Source organism: Euprymna scolopes, chromosome 21, assembly GCF_053919585.1.
Source record: "Euprymna scolopes isolate OS-2025 chromosome 21, ASM5391958v1, whole genome shotgun sequence".
NCBI lineage: Eukaryota > Metazoa > Mollusca > Cephalopoda > Sepiida > Sepiolidae > Euprymna > Euprymna scolopes.
The window spans coordinates 30242965-30262616 of NC_136502.1; the positions used below are offsets into that span (position 1 = coordinate 30242965).

General features: G+C 31.6%; 1 protein-coding gene across 1 annotated transcript in view; it reads left to right on the forward strand.

Moving 5' to 3' along the window:
- Window positions 1–19652, forward strand: part of LOC145242087 (uncharacterized) — a 37748-nt gene that overhangs the window by 3459 nt on the left and 14637 nt on the right. The gene's annotated exons all lie outside the window — the stretch shown is intronic.

Sequence of the window (19652 nt, forward strand, 5' to 3'; positions counted from 1 at the left end):
TTTTAGGAGTTTATTGCTAATCGCCTGAAGCGCCTCTGCTAGAGAATGCTGATGGGGGTCCGGCTGCACATCTGGAATAGGGTGTGCTCCTCCTGGGGCGCTGACTTTTCAATCCCCACTTTCCGACCCTAGTGTCACATTTGTCATGATGGGAGAGAATGGTAAAACAAAAAAGTCATTGAAAAACATTTGTGGATATTTTTATTAAATATTAAAAAAATTGGTTCATTGATCAAATAATGAAAGTTAAAAATGCTGTTTTTATTTGATCTGGGGACCACAAATAAACCATGATGTTTAGTTCAATCTAACAAGCAAATATTTTGAAATGTTGAACGCTATTAAAGTGGTGTACCTGTTTTGTCTTCTGTCAGCGAAAGAGACCCCCCCCCCCATTAAACTGTCTCAATCCAAAGTGTCCTTTTGTGGAGATTATCCGTCATTAAAAACCTGAGGCAAAATTAAATAAACTACTTGGTATTAATCTCCTTCCTGTGGTAGGAAGATGTGACATTACGGTCGAAAAATGGGATCGAAGAGCCAGTACCCCAGAGGAGAAGCACTCTGGCCTGGAAAAAAAATACCTGGGCAGACTCATTCGCATTATCTGGAAGTGGCGCCTCATGCAATTAGCAATAAACTAACCCCTTCTTAGAGAGAAGATAAAGGACCTTTTAGATCTGTATAGAACTAGCAACATACCGCAGTCAACAGGGAAAAACGCTATTTCAAAAATGTTATTTGACTTTCTTTTTGAGAAGAAGTTGATTAATTGCTAATTGCCAGAGATGCCTGTCCTAGGGAATGCCGACGGGGTTGCACAGACGTCTTTTGCAGGGTCAGTGTCTCCGACAATATTGATTTGGGGGCCAATTGTATCCCCACCCTCGGTTGTTTGTGATAATAAAATCTATCAAACAATATTTTGTGTGGCTGTGAGTTTCTCGCCTACTAAAACCAAAGTGACGGTCAGTCATGATGTTAGAAAACACCTAAAATGTAAAGTTCCCCTGCTCCTTTTTCGGAAAAGGATTCTGGTACAATGAAATATTTTGTGGTACTAGTAAACATTGGATCACAAGGAGCGCAATAGAATTACTAGTAGGTTGAGAGAGGATAACCTGTTCGTGTGCAGAGCTTTAGAAGTTTAAGATGCAAAAGTCAAGTATCATTGTGAAATTGTGCTTTAAACAGAAACATTCATTTTGAACGTACTTCTGTCATATCAAAGAACCTACTGTTGATTTTATATGTCAGGCCTTTTGGATTGTGTGGGAATAAAACTTATCAAATTCACTTGTGATATTAAGCTGTGTAAGGTGTTAACTTTTATCAAAATCGCCTGTTCCTTCTTTCATTGAATTATTTCGATTATCACTACTTATTGAAGGCATTCTGTTACCAAACCTATTTAAGAATACTGTCAGGTATATGAAGTACCCTCGTGTAAAATTTCATAAAAATCAACCCAGCCGTTTTTGAGTCTAGAGAGAACTCCCTCTCACACAAAATTTCTTTTAATATAATAGTAGCGATAGAAATTTACTATCAATCAAATGCCTATAAAAGAAAACTAAAACAAATTTAAGCCTTATATTTTTCTCCACATGAACACTGGCAGGAAGATATGGCTATTTAAACCCCCCCCCCCAATATGGTTGACGTGAAGGCTGTGGAAAATTGAAGCCATTAAACTATCAGTGTTTTTCAGAATAGCCAACAAAGCAAAAATGTGACAAATCAAATAAATATTACCAATGTCAAGCTAACTCATTCTTCTTCCTACGTGCATAAGTTTTTCGTATTTTAACTTATTTTAATGCACTTTTTTTAATTAAAAATAAAGGTACTGTTGTAGAGCTTGTCAAAAAACAAAATGGTCTCAATTGAAGCCATAGTTGAGCTTCAATAACATCTCAAAAACAATAAACTACTGATAGAAACACACCCAATATGTCACCAATCATACAAAAATGTAATGTTCTACCAGTATTTTGTTTAATTTCGATTTTTGAACGATTATTGAGACTCAACTGAAATCATTTTGTTTTTCATTTTAACTCTACAGCCTCTACACTACCTTCATTTTAAAGTTAAAAAAACACTTTAAAATAAGTTAAACCACAAAAAAATTATCTAAGTAGGTAGAAGAGTAACTTCATTTTAATTCTACGGCCTTTACACTACCTTCATTTTAAAGTTTAAAAAAAACACACTTTAAAATAAGTTAAAACACAAAAAAAATTATCCAGGTAGGTAGAAGAGTAACTTAGCTTTTCTTTGGTAACATTTATTTGTTGTGTATTTATATTTTCACCCCGCTTTTGCTTTTTTTTTTTTTTTTTTTTAAATTTTTTTTTTTACATAGGCATCACCACATTATCAAGGCCAAGAGGCCACTCAAGGATAAGGGTTAAAGAGTGTACAGTAGAAATTGGACAATATAGTAATCATTAGTAATGAAAATTTGGTAAATTTGATAACTTATATGGAACGGCTCATCAAGAACTTATTTACGTTAGACTTGAACACAACCATATTGTAGTCAGCTGGAAAGCAGGAAAACGGAAGACAATTCCACAGGCGTGCAGTTATAAGAAAGAAGCTTTGTTCATGGAATCTATGTTTAGGTTTAGGCACAGATAAAGAGTGGGGAAAATTATTGATAATGTTTTCAGCTAGACGGGTGTTTCTTGTGAAAGTTTGGCGAGGGGGGACCATAGACTGAAGCTCAGTCGAACACTTTCCATGAAAATAACGATACATCAGAGACAAACTCGCAACATCTCTTCTGTGAGATAGAGGTTGCAAGGAAGAGAAAAGGACATCTCCTACAAGGCTATGAAGTCTATTTTGAACTATATCAAGGCAGGACAAGTCCTTTCTAGCAGCTCCTGCCCAGATGTGGCAACAGTATTCTATCCTTGGACGTACCTGGCTCTTATATAGATAGAGAATAGCATCAGCAGTGAGATATCTACCGGATCGATAGAAAGATCCCACCATTTTTTCAGCGGCCTTGGCAACAGATTTGATGTACGTGTTCCATTTAAGATCAGGAGTAATGGTCAAGCCCAGAAGCTTGTCAAAACTTGAGGCCTCCTGAAGACGAGAGCCATTCATTTCAATTGATGCCAGATGTGGATCAGAATGTTGATGATGTAAAGAGAGAAGCTTGGTTTTAGATGCATTAAAAGTAACCAGCCACTCCTTACCCCATAGTACTACGTGCTCAAGATCAGAGGAGAGAGAATTGGAGAGAACTTGGTCGTTTACTGTCTTAGATGTGCTACCATAAATGGTAGTGTCGTCAGCATAAATGTCTACAAATGATGTAAGGATGTGATTTGGAAGATCATTAATGTAGATCAGGAAAAGAGTTGGGCCCAGGATGGACCCCTGAGGGACACCGGCATTAATACTGTGAGCTTCTGATTTTTGCCCCTCAACTACTACTTTTATGAACTTATCAGAAAGAAATGATTTAATAATTGAGAAGACATTTCCAGCTATACCATAGCTAGAGATCTTATGAAGTAAACCTTTATGCCGTACCCTATCAAAGGCCTTAGATATGTCAAGAGCAATTGCCCTAGAAAGGTAGCCTCCGTCGAGAGATTTGCTAATCCTATGAGATATAACTGTAAGCACATCTGCTGTAGATCTAGCAGAACGGAAACCATATTGAGTGTCACTAAGAAGGTTATTTTTGTTGAGATGGTTGATTACTTCTGTATTTAACACAGATTCCAGCAACTTACTCATGATGCACAGGAGACTTATTGACCTGTACTGAGAGGGGGATGAGCGATCACCTGAATTCTTAAATACAGGGCATACTGATGAAATTTTCCAGGGAGATGGGAAACTATTCTCCTTAAGACAATGTTTAAACAGTTTTGTAAGTATGGGCGCTAGTTCAGTTTGAAGTTTTTTGAGTACTATAATTGGAATACCGTCAGGGCCAGTTGCTTTACTGGAATGAAGGTTTTTGATTAGCTTGGCAACATCATGTACAGATATACGTATATCACATAGCGTGTTTTCTGATACAGGAGGAAATATTGGGGGTTGGCGGCCTTGATCGCAAAAGTTAGAATTAGCTGCAAAGTTCTTGACAAAGAGTTTGGCTTTGTCTGATGCTGACGAGATTACCTCAGGTCCATTGATAATAGTTGGGATGGAGCACACGCTTCTGTTCAGGATTCTGTTTGCTATTTGCCAAAACTGGTGGGAACCAAGCCGCTGTTCAGCTACTTTGGACTTAACAGATTGAGCATACAACTCTCTTGCGTTCTTTATTACTTTCTTACAATGGTTGCTGGCAGTCCTGAAAGCGGCTTTAGTTTCCATACATCTATTACGTTGGAAACAGTGGAAAAAGTGATTTCTGTGCGCAATGGCAGCAGCACATTCTGGAGAGAACCATGGCTGTCTGTTAGGTTTTTGCTGAAACTTTTTCGAGGGTATGAAACAGTCAATACCTACAATTAACCATTCCGTCAGGTCTAATACTATAGAGGACACATCCTTTTTAAACATGGAATGCAGAGGTAGATCAGATATAAATATACGGAAGCTATCCCAGTCAGCCTTAGTGTATCGATATACTGTACAATGGAGAGGTACGTCTGGGGACTTATTACATTTCATTTTTATCTTAATTGAGTGGTCGGAAGATCCAAGAGGCGACAGAACAGAAACTGAACATAGTTCAGGGCAAGTTGTGAGAAAAAGGTCTAGTAGGCTCGCATACTGGCCGTCATTGTCGGGCACACGGGTGGGTTCCTGAACACTCTGAGTGAGGCCATAGGCAATGGAGAAATCATGACAGAACCTCCCCTCATCATCGGTCTTGTTTGAGTGGGTCAACCATTCGACGTTGTGAACATTGAAGTCTCCACATACGTGAATGTTAGCTGAAGGATAAGCAGATAGGACTTGGTCAATTTTCTCAGATATACTTTGAAAGATAGTAACTCTGCTGTTGTGGGGGCGATAGAGAGTAAATATAAATGCAGTAGTGTGAGCTAAAGCACCCCGGAAGCACATATAGGGTAAGTTAGGATCTTCCCTGGAGATGTCCCTACCACATGGAAAGCTATCTTTAATATAGGCACATATTCCATGCCCATGGCGATCTTGGGGGTCAGATTTAGAAGTTAAGTTAGAGTATCCTTTAATTGCGAACTCTTCTCGGGAAATAGCCTGTCCAATGCCAGTTTCACTTAAAAATAAAAGGTCTGGTTTAGTCTCCTGTAATTGGGTTTCAACCTCTGGAAGGTTAGAACGTAAACCCCTGATGTTGGAGAAGGAGACATGGTAGTAGGGGTCTACGTTGGAAGTTGGAGAACCGTGTTTGATCGTGTATTTTTTCTTGAAACTTGTCATGATTTTGGAATTTGTGGACTAGGTCGTCAGATTTACTTAGAACAGGACAGAGAGGGGAAACTAAGAGAGAAAAAGAAACGAAGAATTTTTTTTTTTATTTGTAGCTAATGATAAGGTAAAGCGTAACAATTACCCACTAGTATGGCATCGAGAGGCCCCACCAGAAGCTACTGCATGGTCCAGAATCCATTCACCAAATGGCAATACAGCAGCCCCAGTACTTTGCACCTGCTGATAGGGCAGCCTCCTTAGTGGTTAATCCAAGGTTCGGGTCCCTGACTATCAGGCGGATAACGTCAGCCCAGACAAAACGTTTACCTCCAGCATCCTTACTAGTGACATGGCTACAAGGATAGACATAGAAACAGAAAATTTACACCATCTCTGCCAACTGTTCGCGCAAAATACTGCCAACCTAGAAAACAGCTTTTTCTTCTCCCTTTGTCAGAAAAATCACTCATTAAAAAATGAGGACTGAGGGACAAATAAGAAGAAGCGAGAGTAACAGGAGCTGCTGATAACGCATCCGCAATGCGTTTTCTACTCTCCATTAAAAAAAAAAAAAAAAAATATTAAGTATTCTACTTAATAAAAGTCCAACAGACGTGTTTAAGGGAAAGTATGGTGATACATTCCCCTCTCACGAACTAAGAATGAGTACAATTTCGTAATCTAATTTTGCAATCAACTCGGTAGATAAACATTTATGGACGAGAAAAAAAGCTAGCATTTAATAAAACAGAAATACATAAATTAAATACTGAAATAAAATGTAGTTATTAATATTTGAATCTAAAAATAAAAAGTATGATTAAAATTGAAATCACTTATCTCAACAAAAACACGTCCGTCTCCAAAATGCAAACTGTAGTGAAGAATTTAAGTTAACAGCGTTCAAAAGATTTTTTTTTTAAATTAACCGTTAAAAGAAAAGTGTGATTTTATTCTGAACTTTAGCTAGTCACATTTTAAGAAACTTACGATATAAAAGAAAAGCGGATGGGGGGGGGTTCTTCCGAAAGTTAGTTGGTGACGTTATAAGTAATTGCGAGATAAGATGGAAGCCGGAATTAAGGGGTGTGGACTGAAAAGGATAATATAATGGATTGAGTATACAATATTTAAGATCAACTCGGTAGATAAATAAACATTTATGGGCGAGAAAAAAAGCTAGCATTTAATAAAACAGAAATACATAAATTAAATACTGAAATAAAATGTAGTTATTAATATTTGAATCTAAAAATAAAAAGTATGATTAAAATTGAAATCACTCATCTCAACAAAAACACGTCCGTCTCCAAAATGCAAACTGTAGTGAAGAATTTAAGTTAACAGCGTTCAAAAGATTTTTTTTTAAAAATTAACCGTTAAAAGAAAAGTGTGATTTTATTCTGAACTTTAGCTAGTCACGTTTTAAGAAACTTACGATATAAAAGAAAAGCGGATGGGGGGGGGGTTCTTCCGAAAGTTAGTTGGTGACGTTATAAGTAATTGCGAGATAAGATGGAAGCCGGAATTAAGGGGTGTGGACTGAAAAGGATAATATAATGGATTGAGTATACAATATTTAAGATCAACTCGGTAGATAAATAAACATTTATGGGCGAGAAAAAAAGCTAGCATTTAATAAAACAGAAATACATAAATTAAATACTGAAATAAAATGGAGTTATTAATATTTGAATCTAAAAATAAAAAGTATGATTAAAATTGAAATCACTCATCTCAACAAAAACACGTCCATCTCCAAAATGCAAACTGTTGCAAAATGCTTTGTTGACAATTCTGGAAAATTATCAAACTATCTTTTCAAAAGCATTTTCTTAACAAAATTGAACTTTATTAGTCACAGTCAACAATTCGTCTATTTTTCTTGACATGCCATTATTTTTTAGCAAAGAACCAAAAATAATTATAAATTTTATCTCAATTGTAATGATGCAGAACATGGAAGACGAATGAAAACCAGTTAATAAGGCTTTATTTATCTAGAATCACAGGTATGCAATCTCTGAAATAGAAGAATGAAAAATTAAGATTTTGCACAAGTAACAACGCTATTATGACATTCACCCCGAGTGGAAAGAGTTCAGGTAGGGGTTATGAAATGATATACAAACATCTCTGTTTCTTAGATGATAGGGATGGACACGTTGTTGTCTAAGGATGAGTTTCAATAGGTTCTTATTGAGCATTGTATCAGCCTGTGAGGTTTCACAAGGTTCTTCAGATACACCTGATTCAAATGAAGCATCTGGTTGTAGAGATGGAGTCTCCGGTGAGATAAGTCATTAGTATTAGGTTCTGCATGTTGTGGTTTTGAGGCGATTTAATGCAATGACACTTGTTTCCTCCTTTCCAGTTGGAAGTCTAACACAAGCGTATTGAAGGTCACATTCTAGCAATTCAACTTCGTTGTTCATACTTAGATGACCGTATGTTACGTTTCATCAAGACCAGGCCTGGATTCAAAAGCCAACTGGTAAGATAGGTACCAGATGTTGATTTTCGATTATACTGGAATATTCGCTCGTGAGGTGTAGCATTAGTTAGACAATAACGAATGAATGAAATGCAAGGCATTACGCAAAACTAATTTCCAATGAAAAATTGTCAGTCTTCGTGACTTCAATGCCAACAATATCATTTTTCCATAACGTGGCATTTAGTCATTCTACCTGGCCATTTTCCTGCGGTTTATAGGCGATTGTGTGGCTCATTGCTATTCCCTTTCTATGCAAAAAATCTGTTTTATTGAAAGGAATGATGAACCTCTTTCAGAGTGGATAATTAAAGGTATACCAAACAGCAAAAAATAATTAACAGAAACAATTTATGACTGTTTGTGAGGACATATCTTGACAAGGAAAAGTAAAGAGGCAATGTGAATAGTCGTCGATAATTGTTAATAGATATTTGATTCGACTATTAGGTGGCAGGGGACCTTTAAAGTCAACACTTCAGCATTCAAATGGTTGTCGCTTTGATGAGCTTAAAATTAGTCGAATGAAAAAATTGCGGTTTTAATTTTACACAGACGAACACTACCCAATAGTTCGTCAAAAATCCTCGATGGAGTAAGGGAGGTTATGCAGATGTACAAAATGAAACATTTGTGTGATGCCTGGATAACAATAAAATGTGTAGGTCTCATAGACTGGTTGAATTAGTCAAAGCGCAAACCGCTCGAGAAAGTGTGTCTGCGGCTGCATTATCTTTCCCTGGACGGTACATTGCATCAATTGTAAGGACTGATAATTTGATTCTCCAGCGATTCTCCAGCATTCTACCTTTTCATTCTTTGTTTTGCTTGAGCGTTTCAGGTCGTAAATGAAAGCTACGGTCTGTAATGAGTTTAAAGGCGGAACAGATAAGGTAGTGACACCATTTACACACTGCTTCGATGATGGCATGTGCTTCTTTTTCGATCAAAGAGTAATGTTGCTCACTGACTGAAAGAGATTGGGAAAATAAAGCAACTGGGTGGCCATTCTGATTGAGAGTGACAGCCAGGGCAACGTCCCAAGCGTTGGTTTCTATGGTAAGGAGTATATTGGGATTGATTGTCGTAAATGATGCGAGCTCAAGTTCTTTTTGAGGTTGGTGAAATCCACTAAGTAGGATCCAGGTAGAGGGAAGACTTGGTTCTGTGCTAGCTGTCAAATTTTATCTGAGAAACGAGAAATCTATTCAGTATAATATGAAAACATTCTGACAATCCGCTGTTATGATTTAACATCTTGTGGTGGAGGTAAATATCTCAAAGCACGGAAGCGTTCAGGATCTGGTTTTACGACTCCAAATGACACTTCATACATTAAAAGGGTGATTCTCAAAGCAACAATCTGCAGTAAGCGAATCTAGCTTCTGCAAAAAATCATTTCAGCAAGTTCCTGCCTAGAAGTTGCCAAAAGATGTCTAGAATGAACAATGTTAGAGGGCTATATGAAAAGAGATTGGAGTTTAGCGATGGCTGATTCATATGAGTCACAATTTGCTATTAATTTGTGCACTGGATGGAAGATGTAATTGGTAAGAAAGTTTAGTTTGATAGTTGGACAGTCAGATGACCTCAGGAAGTTGTTGAATGTATACAACTAATGTGTCCAATGATCTATAGAATCAGGTGCTGAAGGGTTACCATCGAAACATTGGCTTCAGAAATTGGTCCATTTTGGATTATATTCTAGATGAATAAATTGTAATGATTCGGAACACGGAAGACGAATGAAAACCAGTTAAGGCTTTATTCATCTGGAATCACAAGTATGCATGCTGAAATAGAAGAAAGAAAAATTAAGATTTTTATACAAAGTAATAATGCTAATATGACGATTTAACACATCGTTCAGTAAATAACTAATACAACAACTTTTAGGCAAAATTCGATTTTATGCATCAACATACAAGGGTCGTTCCAATAGTAAAGCCTCTAGTTTTTTAACTCAAAACTAAAACATTGAAGAGCTATGAAGACGGGAGTGGTACCATTAAAACATGTAACGTTTTTGCTCCAGAATTTATTTTTCTAAGTAGCCACCACACTTCTAAATGTACTTTTGCAGCGATGAATGATCACTCAGTTGTAAAAGTCCAGAGCACATTTTGTCGCTACTCTGAAATCGACATACCCATCTCCTAACTGTGCAGACATCAACTGCATCGGATTTGTAAACTTCTAACAGGTGCAAGTGAATGTTGATCGGTTCAATTTTTTCTGCTTGGAAGAATTTGACGACGCATCTCTGCTTCTGATGCACGTCTATGACAGGAGTTGTTTTCTTAGTCTCACACCGTCAATATCTTCAACAAAGAGATGAAACTTTCAGGTCATGAATGCTTAAGTTCTGTCATAACAATGCAGTTTGCAATCCCCTCAGATCTATTCGGATGGAATAAAAAATAGGAGACATTGCTTTTGGAATGTCCTTCGTAGTCTCCTTCTAGGGTGACAGACTGTTAATCTCAAAACACACCTTAGTTTTAGAAATAACTTTATTGGAACCAGACCCTTTTCCTTCAAGCATTCTTTTGAGGTCTGCTAACAGCCAGTAATCGCCGAGAGCCAGATTTGGAAAATAGTGTGTGTGCGCGCGCTCATGCTTGTGGAAGAAATTTGGAGTGCAATTCATCTAGTTTTGCCACCTTTATGATTGACATGTGACATGGTGCATTGTCATGGTGAAACCATTTTTATTTGTGGTCGTTTTATGGCAATTTCTTTTTTCAAATGCACAAGTAATGCTAGAGTATATTCACTATTGATGGCTGTTCCTTTCTAGAGGCAATTAATTAACAAAATACTTTGCACTTCTCCCAAAATGGGGGCCAAAACTTTACCTACAGATGTTTCTGCCCTTGTTTTCGATGTCTTTCACTTGCTGCTGTCTACTCAGCTGACAGTCAATTTGACTCCCTAGTGAAATGGTGGGTTCACATTGATGGAAAAGTTTGTTGCATTGGAATAATTGTAAACTATGCTCTGAATCATCAATGTGTCATTGTTTTTGATAAATTATGAACAAATGTAGCACTTGTTTTGAACCCGGGTTTCTCATTGTTCATGCAAAATGGTGAATACACTACTTTCTGATATTTCTTCTGCTATCTCAAGCAACATTAATTTACGGTCATCCAAAACGAGTTTGTGTCATGTTTTGATGTTTTCCAGGACAACTATCAAATTTTGACAGCCTGAGTGGTCAGCAGAATTTTATCTGTACAATCATGTTGAAAGTCAATATACCACCCTGTAACCGTTGTTTTTGTATATTAGAATAACACTTATCAATTTATTGCTTTGCTTCAACAGTATTTTTACTCATCAGAAAGCAAAGCTTCATCAATATATGAAATTCAAATTTTCCATTGTCTTGAACAGAAGTTTCATTTAAATCACTCTAATTTGTAAACTAATAATCAGATTCAGCATGTTACATTTGAAGGTTAGTATTTTATAAAAAGTATGGATATTTTATGAGTGTTACTATCTATGTCAGGCCTGGAACTTTCCGTACACACAATCCTTCCATATTGCTTTAGTGCTTTTCCAATTTTTTTCCTCAATTAGCAAAGAAAGCTCTGCATTGCTTCAGATCTGATCAGCCCAGTACTTTGTAAGTCTACCACAAGGTCTTTGATTGGGAAATTTTTTCATGAATTCTCAGTGTGCGTTCCTATTTACTTACCTCCCCATGAGGGCAAAGTTAGACACAAGGTCAGTTTTTAATGTGAGTGGAAAATCCAGCTCTCCAAAAAAGGCCATGCTGGATAGGAACAAAAATTAAAATTGTCTCAGTCAGGAAGGATTTCTGTTTTTCAGATATTCATTTTTACTAATGAATAACATAGAATTATGTTTAATTATATTTTTCATGATTGAGACATATATAGATTTCAAAATAATTGAGGCCCTGAGTTTCTGTTGTTAATCATTTTTACATTAAATTTTCATAAAGTTAGCCCTATGTCCATGTAACACACGTGACGCTTAATTGACATTTTTTTTTTCTCATTCTTCAATAAAACCCCCAAGGAAAAAATCCTTTCTAGTTATAAGCTAATATATTACTACATACAAAATAATAGCAAAAATAAAAAAAAACTAGCTATTTTCTTCTTCCAACACTTTGAATTTGTGTAACACACGTGACGTCACATGTGTTGTGTTACATGCCAAAATATCACTTCAAAATGTTCAATAATCAATGGATTTAAACATAATAAATAACATATTAATACAATGTTATAAAATAGATTTATTTATTGAGAAATTTCAGGTTGAAAATAATAAAGCACATCCTGATTTCTTCCAATATCTACTATTCCTACTGGAACTGGTGGACTCAGTTTTCTGATCACATTCTCGGCCTGGTATGCAGTTATATCAGCTTTATCTGGCCAGTACCATTGGCCTTTTCTGGAATACTTTATTGCTGATACTTCTATATCAGTTTCTATAATTGATAAAACTTCACTAGAAAATAAACTTTCTATTCATTTTTTTTTGTTCTAATTTGAACATTTAAAAAAAAAAAATTCCACACTAAAATAAGACATTACTAAACATATTTTTCTAAATTTACCATATAAACCATGATATTTGAACAAAATGTGACTTTTCATTCAAAATGTTAGAACATCATAAAGTTGAGGTTGTCTGGTACAAAAACAAATCAAGATAGAAACTTTGTTCAAAAGGTATATAATAGGCAATATACATTTTCTTTTTATAATCACACACTTGTAATGTTTTATAAATAATTAAAAATTAAAATTAAAAAATGTATAATTCATTGCTGTAAACCATTTTGTAAACAGACATTTTGTTATGAATTTGTATGACGGTAGTGTATGTCCACATCAAGTGACACTTGCATGAAAAGTACTTAATTCATTTCAAATTTTATATTATTTTGTTTTATTTGCCGATAATTTCAAACAGCAGTAACCAGTACTTTTCAGCTTTGTTGATATGAAATGTTTTTATTTTAAATAGGTCCTTGTCTAAATGTTAAAAATAAATTATCGAAGAAAAAATAAATAATTAAAATATTTAATTTTTCTTATCACAAGTTAAAATATTCGAATGTTGAGAAAATAAATTTATCAACCATATGGAAAACTAAGCTGGCCTTGTCGATTTTTTACACTAAATCACCATTGATTACTGTACACGCAATAACCCTTATCCTCGAGTGGCTTCCAAGCCTTGATAAGTGGTGACTACCATATTAAAAAAAAAGAAGAAAAAAAAATGTGGATTATTGGTGCTTGCTGCTGCTTGAAAAATGAACGCTGTTAGAAAAATTTCTAGTCCAAAATTCTTATATATATATATATATATATATATATATATATATACACATTCATGCGTTCAAACAGTTTTCAAAAACACTACTTGATATATTTTTATGATACATACATGAAAAAATAAGTGTTTTTACACTAACCTGTGTATGTTTGAAATCTTTTCAATGAAAATTGTTTATGCTATAAAGCCTGAACTTTAAAGGACGCTGTGGTCCAAACCAAATGGCCAATTCGCTTAGGACAAAAACTAAGATTAAGAAAATCCATTATTCTGATTGATTGTCAAATTTGAGTATTTTCCCATTTCACGGAACTAGAAATCGATGAGATTTCGCATGGGTAACGCATGTGACGCTAAGGTGTAACACACGTGACAACAAATACCTTAATTCTTGGGTTCAATGAATAAAAATTTACTAATAGACTATTGTAATAATTAGAAGACTCCATAAAAATTTAGAAAAATACATTTTATTTAAAAAAAAAAAATAAAGGCACAATTCACAGAATTTATACATTGTTTAGCAATGTTTAAAATATCTTTCCCGTCTGAATGTAATGTACATGACAATAGAAACAAGACTATTATAAAAAAAAAAAAACTGGTCATAGGTATGTTTTTTTATATGTATTACATGAAAGAGTAATAATGCCTTAAGACTAAACAAGCCAAAAAGAAAAGAGGTTAAAGTATTATAAGGACGATTTTAAATAAATGTTATCGCTGAAAACCCTTCCAAACTGTAACACACATGACATGGAATGGCCCAGTATCACTTGATATATATCAACTGATATATATATATATAAAAAATAAAATATATACATATATATATGATGATTGCAACATCTTGTCGGACGAGTGTCACTCCCTCAGACACTTAAAGTCCATGAGTCCAAAAATGACTTCCATCGTCACAGGACCATTTTTATAGACAAATGTCTGAGGGAGTATCTATATACAGATGATGTTACAGAGTCTTAGTTTTGTACGACAGCTAAGTCTCTCTCTCTCGGTTCAAAATGTTGAGAACAAGCAAGAGCAAGATAGCCAGCAACAAGTTAAACTGCAGACCAGCTTAATGCAGGTACTGGTCCCCTGCTTTATGGTTTTTAAAATCTATACATATATATATACATATATATATATATATATATATACATTAGATTTTGAATTTCAGCTTGAATGAACTGTTGATTGATTGGCGAGTGTCTTCTGGATTTTGTAGCAATGGGCTTGCAAGCAGGTGTTAAATGTTCAAATAATGGTGGGGAAATAATACGGGGTGCCATTACGGCGCATGATGGAATGAAGGGTATTTCTACTTTGGAATGAAGTTTGAGAAAGTCATGTCAAAGTAAGACGTCTGAGCAGAGGGAAACAAGGACTGAAAGTTTAAAACGTAGGTATGTAGATCCTTCATATGATAATGTCACATAATGTCACAGAGCAGTGACCTAAAGTGTTTCTTGACCAGTCTGGACGCCATTGATATCTTCCTGCAGGAAGTTTGCTTTGACCAGCCATATTTATGGATAATGTTTGATATATAGTTTTTTGAGCTACCAGTATCCACAAGGGCTTCTAGGATTATCCCATTCATGGGAAGTTTGACTATAGCTTTCGATAGGCAATCGGGTGATGCAGCAGTTACTACGGTTGCAATTGATAGTTTGCAGGCAGAGGTTACTTTACTAGGGATGCGGTGTTCTTCTGCATTTACTGCCTCAAAGCGACAATCAGCGGTTAGTGAGTCCAGTTTCTGCAAGAAGTCACCAATAGTTCCACCCGGTTCCTGCTCTGCAGTTCCCAGAAGATGCCTAGAATGTACAATATTTGAGGGTTTTACAAAAAAAGATTAGAGTTTTGAGATAGCAGCTTCATAAGAGTCACAATTTGCTATTAGTTTGTGTACTGAGTGGGAAATATAGTTAATAAGGACATTCAGTTTGTCAGTGGGTTGGCAGTTGATTGCGTTTAGGAAATTGTTAAATGTGTGCAGCCAATGTGTCCAATGGCCTGAAGAATCAGGTACTGAAGGGCTACCATCGAAACCCTCTGGCTTCAAGAACTGGTCCATTTCAAGTCAGATTTATTGATGAATAAATTGTAGTGAGGACAACACGGTAGACGAATGATAACCTGTGAACAAGGCTTTACTCATCAAGAAGTTCAGGTATATAGGCTGTAATAGAATTGTTAAAAGCATGCAAAACAATGTTAATATGACACAGTGTATGTATTTTTTTATATGTACTATTAGTTGATGTAATTTTTTATATCTACTATTAGTTGATGTAATTTTTTATATCTACTATTAGTTGATGTATTTTTTTATATGTAGTATTAGTTGATGTATTTTTTTATATGTAGTATTAGTTGATGTATTTTTTTATATGTAGTATTAGTTGATGTATTTTTTTATATGTAGTATTAGTTGATGTATTTTTTTATATGTAGTATTAGTTGATGTATTTTTTATATGTAGTATTAGTTGATGTATTTTTTATATGTAGTATTAGTTGATGTATTTTTTTATATGTAGTATTAGTTGATGTATTTTTTATATGTAGTATTAGTTGATGTATTTTTTTATATGTAGTATTAGTTGATGTATTTTTTATATGTAGTATTAGTTGATGTATTTTTTATATGTAGTATTAGTTGATGTATTTTTTATATGTAGTATTAGTTGATGTATTTTTTATATCTAGTATTGATGTATTTTTTTATATCTAGTATTAGTTGATGTATTTTTATATGTAGTATTAGTTGATATATTTTTTATATGTAGTATTAGTTGATATATTTTTTATATGTAGTATTAGTTGATATATTTTTTATATGTAGTATTAGTTGATGTATTTTTTATATCTAGTATTAGTTGATATATTTTTTATATCTAGTATTAGTTGATATATTTTTTATATGTAGTATTAGTTGATGTAATTTTTTATATCTAGTATTAATTGATGTATTTTTTTATATCTAGTATTAGTTTATTTATTTTTTTATATCTAGTATTAGTTGATATATTTTTTATATCTATTATTAGTTGATATATTTTTTATATGTAGTATTAGTTGATGTATTTTTTATATGTAGTATTAGTTGATGTATTTTTTATATGTAGTATTAGTTGATATATTTTTTATATGTAGTATTAGTTGATATATTTTTTATATGTAGTATTAGTTGATATATTTTTTATATGTAGTATTAGTTGATATATTTTTTATATGTAGTATTAGTTGATATATTTTTTATATGTAGTATTAGTTGATATATTTTTTATATGTAGTATTAGTTGATATATTTTTATATGTAGTATTAGTTAATATATTTTTTATATGTAGTATTAGTTGATATATTTTTTATATGTAGTATTAGTTGATATATTTTTTATATGTAGTATAAGTTGATATATTTTTTATATGTAGTATTAGTTGATGTATTTTATATCTAGTATTAGTTGATGTATTTTTTATATGTAGTATTAGTTGATATATTTTTTATATCTAGTATTAGTTGATGTATTTTTTTATATCTAGTATTAGTTGATATAAAAAAATATATCAACTAATACTAGATATAAAAAAATACATCAACTAATACTAGATATAAAAAAATACATCAACTAATACTAGATATAAAAAAATACATCAACTAATACTAGATATAAAAAAATACATCAACTAATACTAGATATAAAAAATATATCTAGTATTAGTTGATGTTTTTTTTATATCTAGTATTAGTTGATATAAAAAATACATCAACTAATACTAGATATGAAAAATATATCAACTAATACTAGATATATTTTTTTATATCTAGTATTAGTTGATGTATTTTTTATATCTAGTATTAGTTGATGTATTTTTTTTATATCTAGTATTAGTTGATATAAAAAAATACATCAGCTAATACTAGATGTATTTTTTTATATCACCTAATACTAGATATAAAAAAATACATCAACTAATACTAGATATAAAAAATACATCAACTAATACTCGATATAAAAAATACATCAACTAATACTAGATATAAAAAATACATCAACTAATACTAGATATAAAAAATATATCAACTAATACTAGATATAAAAAAATATATCAACTAATACTAGATATATTTTTTTATATCTCGTATTAGTTGATATATTTTTTATATCTAGTATTAGTTGATGTATTTTTTATATCGAGTATTAGTTGATGTATTTTTATATGTAGTATTAGTTGATGTATTTTTATATGTAGTATTAGTTGATGTATTTTTTATATCAACTAATACTAGATATAAAAAATACATCAACTAATACTACATATAAAAAATATATCAACTAATACTAGATATAAAAAATACATCAACTAATACTAGATATAAAAAAATATATCAACTAATACTAGATATAAAAAAATACATCAACTAATACTAGATATAAAAAAATACATCAACTAATACTACATATAAAACATACATCAACTAATACTAGATATAAAAAATACATCAACTAATACTACATATAAAAAATACATCAACTAATACTAGATATAAAAAAATACATCTAGTATTAGTTGATGTATTTTTTTATATCTAGTATTAGTTGATGTATTTTTTATATGTAGTATTAGTTGATGCATTTTTTATATCTATTATTAGTTGATGTATTTTTTTATATCTAGTATTAGTTGATATATTTTTTATATGTAGTATTAGTTGATGTATTTTTTATATGTAGTATTAGTTGATGTATTTTTTATATGTAGTATTAGTTGATGTATTTTTTATATGTAGTATTAGTTGATGTATTTTTTATATCTAGTATTAGTTGATGTATTTTTTATATCTATTATTAGTTGATGTATTTTTTTATATCTTGTATTAGTTGATATATTTTTTATATCTATTATTAGTTGATGTATTTTTTTATATCTATTATTAGTTGATGTATTTTTTATATCTAGTATTAGTTGATATATTTTTTATATCTAGTATTAATTGATGTATTTTTTATATCTAGTATTAGTTGATATATTTTTTATATGTAGTATTAGTTGATGTATTTTTTATATCGAGTATTAGTTGATGTATTTTTTATATCGAGTATTAGTTGATGTATTTTTTTATATGTAGTATTAGTTGATATATTTTTTATATCTAGTATTAGTTGATATATTTTTTATATCTAGTATTAGTTGATGTATTTTTTTATATCTAGTATTAGTTGATGTATTTTTTTATATGTAGTATTAGTTGATATATCTTTTATATGTAGTATTAGTTGATATATCTTTTATATGTAGTATTAGTTGATATATCTTTTATATGTAGTATTAGTTGATGTATTTTTTATATGTAGTATTAGTTGATGTATTTTTTATATGTAGTATTAGTTGATGTATTTTTTATATGTAGTATTAGTTGATGTATTTTTTATATCTAGTATTAGTTGATGTATTTTTTATATCTATTATTAGTTGATGTATTTTTTTATATCTTGTATTAGTTGATGTATTTTTTTATATCTTGTATTAGTTGATATATTTTTTATATCTATTATTAGTTGATGTATTTTTTTATATCTATTATTAGTTGATGTATTTTTTATATCTAGTATTAGTTGATATATTTTTTATATCTAGTATTAATTGATGTATTTTTTATATCTAGTATTAGTTGATGTATTTTTTTATATCTAGTATTAGTTGATGTATTTTTTATATCTAGTATTAGTTGATATATTTTTTATATGTAGTATTAGTTGATGTATTTTTTATATCGAGTATTAGTTGATGTATTTTTTATATCGAGTATTAGTTGATGTATTTTTTTATATGTAGTATTAGTTGATATATTTTTTATATCTAGTATTAGTTGATATATTTTTTATATCTAGTATTAGTTGATGTATTTTTTTATATCTAGTATTAGTTGATGTATTTTTTTATATGTAGTATTAGTTGATATATCTTTTATATGTAGTATTAGTTGATATATCTTTTATATGTAGTATTAGTTGATATATCTTTTATATGTAGTATTAGTTGATATATCTTTTATATGTAGTATTAGTTGATGTATTTTTTATATCTATTATTAGTTGATGTATTTTTTATATCTAGTATTAGTTGATATATTTTTTATATGTAGTATTAATTGATGTATTTTTATATGTAGTATTAATTGATGTATTTTTTTATATCTAGTATTAGTTGATGTATTTTTTTATATCTAGTATTAGTTGATGTATTTTTTATATCTAGTATTAGTTGATGTAATTTTTATATCTAGTATCAGGTATATATATTTTTTTTATGTCTAGTATAAGTTGATATTTTTTTTTATGTCTAGTATAAGTTGATATACATATACTTTTAATATCTAGTATCTTTTTTAAATCCTTTTAAAATGAACTGCTACTTAGTATCTTACTGTATAG